We start from the raw sequence: 3,326 nt of genomic DNA on the forward strand, positions 1-3,326 counted from the left end.
TAAGGGGGAATCTTTTTGGGGCATAGGAGGGGTGCAGTCAACAGGAGTAGGGATTTTGTGTGGGCATAGAGAGGTTAAAATAGAGAACACTTTTGTAACAATGCAGGGTGGAGTTTTGGGGATAGATGTTAAGTTTAGAGAAGCTAGATATAGGTTAATTGGGGTGTATGGGCCACAGGTGGCGGCAGACAGGAGGGAGATGGTGGACTGTCTGGCGCCCCTGTGTGTTACAAACAGGCACTTGGTGATAGGAGGAGACTTTAATATAGATTTAGGGGTAGGCGGTGATAGCAGTGCAGGTGCCATCTCTGGGCTAATGGCTTGCCATGGTCTGGTTGATGGTGGCCTGCACACTACTCCGGCAATGGTCGGTCCTACATGGCGCAACTCCAGGGGGGTTGCACGGAGGCTCGACTACATTTTTGTATCCAGGTCTTTGGGTCAGTTGTCTGGGCGGCTGTTGCCTGTTTTCTTCACGGATCCCGACGGGGTGTTCCTGTAGGTGGGGTCGCCAGTCTGCCTCTTCGGTAGGGGGTACTGGAAGTTAGATCGGGATATACTGGAGGAGCAGGCTTTCGTTGACGCATTTTTTTGTTTCTTTCGGAGGCTTGACGGCCTCCGGTCCATGTGCGAGGGGGTGTTAGAGTGGTAGGATTTAGTCAAGGGGAGGATAAGGGCTTTTATAATAGGATATTGTAGAAGGAAAAAAAGGGAGGAAAGGAGGGAGGTGGATCGTATCCAAAGGTTAATTGAACTCGAGTACGAGGCAGGCAACCTCGGCGGGTCGATTGACTGGGAGAGATTCACAGCCCTAAAGGCGCAGCTCAGGGAGCTGCAGGAGCAGAAGGCTCGAGCTTTCCTGGAGCGTGCGCATAGTGGCTTTCTAGAACATAATGAGACTTGTTCCGCTATGTTCTTTAAGTCGGTTAGGGCCAGACAGAGTAGGAAGGTAATGCAGGGAGTTAGGGAAGAAAATGGTAGTATAGTAAGTAAACCAGAGGAAATGGTCAGGGTGACAACTGATCATTTCCAAGGTTTATTTAAGGAAAGGGAAATAGATGTAGAGCAGGGAAACGTGTTTTTAGAACACTTGTCCCGGCGGTTGCCAGAGGACATTAGAGACGTGATGGAAGCCCAGATCCCACTAGAAGAGGTTGAGAGCGCTCTTAGGAGGATGGGAAAAGGGAAGGTGCCTGGGATGGATGGGCTGCCGGCTGAGTTTTACCTCAAGTTTTGGGGTATACTTGGACCAGTGGTTCTCGAAGTCTTGAAAGCCATCCTTGAGACGGGGGTCCCGGGGGGATCAATGGCTGTTGGTGTGCTGTCACTTCTTTATAAGAAGGGGGAAGCAACTGACCTTGGCAACTGGCGGCCATTGACCATGCTGTGCGTAGATTACAAGATTCTTGCAAAGGTTTTAGCAGACCGGTTGCGCACAGCCCTTCCCTACGTCGTCCACGAGGATCAGACGTGCGGGGTAGAGGGCCGCTCTATAAGATGGAACCTACAGTTGATCAGGGATTCCATTGCTTGGGTTGAAGATAGAGGGCTGCCTTTAATGGTAGCAGCGCTAGATCAGGCGAAAGCTTTTGATCGCGTGAATAGATCTTTTCTATTCAGGGTGTTAGGTAGATTAGGATTTGGGGAGAAGTTTATAGGATGGATCCGTACTTTATATGTCGGAGCGGGGTGTCGAGTTAGTGTAAATAGTCACTTAGGTGACATTTTTGACCTCTCGTCTGGGGTCAGGCAGGGATGCCCACTCTCGGCTCTCCTCTTCGTTCTGTACATGGAGCCTCTGGGGGCTGCCAGTAGGGCAGACACAGGGGTGGAAGGATTGTTGATCCCTGGAAGCGGTGGGCTGCGTGTTAAGATGACGCAGTACGCCGACGACACTTCCTTGCTGTTGTGCAAGGAGTCGTGCCTGACAAGGTCCCTTGCCATCTTTGGGGATTTCACCCGAGCGTCGGGAGCAGTTCTGAACCATGCAAAGTCTTCCGTCAAGTTTTTCGGAAGATGGCGCGGTAGAACGGATGTGCCTGGGGGGTTATCTCTCTGTGAAGGGGCCCTGAGGATTCTCGGGGTTCATTTTGAGACCTCCGGCTCAGCGACGCTAAACTGGAACATGCGTATCGCAGTGGTACAGAGGAAGCTAGCAATGTGGAAGGCTAGGTATTTGTCTTTTATGGGCAAAGTCCTGGTCCTAAAGGTGGATGTGTTGCCGTCTCTTTTGTATTTGGCATACATCTACCCATTGCCGGCTTGTCTGAGGAGGCCTCTAGTGAGGCTTGTGTTTCAGTTTATGTGGAGTGGCAGGTGTGAGTGGGTCGCCAGGGCACGCATGATCTGTCCCATCGGGGAGGGAGGTAGGGGGGTACCACATTTCCCCCTCAAGCTGGACTCAATTTTTGTTTCTTTCTTGTTGACGGAGCTTGCTCGTCCGGTTATACACCCGTCTGGTTACCTCCTGCGGGTGTTCTTCTCGTATAAGGCGAGAAGCGTAATGGTGTGGTCTAACGCGGGTCCTTGGGCGGAACAGCTGCCGTGGCACTTTGGCCATGCGGCCAAGTGGCTGCGTGCGCACCCCGAGGTTGAAGTTGCCCGAGTAGGTTTAGACCACAGGCACCTGTACGAGGAGGTCAGGCAGGCAGGGAGTCCTGCGCCTGTAGCGGGCATCTCGTCAGTGGTCTGGGAGGGAGTGCAGGCGCGGGGCCTGGACAACAGCCTCAAGGACCTGAATTGGTTGGGCCTCCATAAGCGCTTGCCGGTACGTGCCATCTTGTACCGGTATAGTTTGGTGCAATCCCCCACCTGTCCAAGATCCTCTTGTGGCAGGGAGGAGACTGTGCGCCATGCCTTCTGGGACTGTGCCTTTGCCGGACTAGTCTGGGCTAGGGCACGGGTGATGCTAGGTGTGGTTAGGAGTGATTTTGTTTTGACATGGGCTAGGCTAGAGAGAGGCGTAGGGAGAGCAAAGGGAACGGATAGGGACAGGTTTCTGCTCTGGCTTCTCATGAGTCTCTTTAAAAGGGGACTGTGGGAAGCCAGGCACAATTTAGTCAAGACAGGGAGAGATTGGGGGGGGTGGAAGGGATAGTGAGAAGGGTGGAAGGTGATTTGAGGGGGAAGATGAAGAGGGAGGAGAGGAAGTGGGGGAAGCATGCGGCACGGGAGAGGTGGAAAGGGGGTTTAGGGCTGGGAGTGTTAGAGTGAGTTTGGTAAGGGGATAGATTAGGGAAGGGGAGATAGGGAAAGGGTTAGGTATTGGTTAGGTATGACGGGGAGGGACGATGCTCCCCTGAGGTTTGTTTTTGTTTGATGTTTTT

Source organism: Oncorhynchus tshawytscha, linkage group LG07, assembly GCF_018296145.1.
Source record: "Oncorhynchus tshawytscha isolate Ot180627B linkage group LG07, Otsh_v2.0, whole genome shotgun sequence".
NCBI lineage: Eukaryota > Metazoa > Chordata > Actinopteri > Salmoniformes > Salmonidae > Oncorhynchus > Oncorhynchus tshawytscha.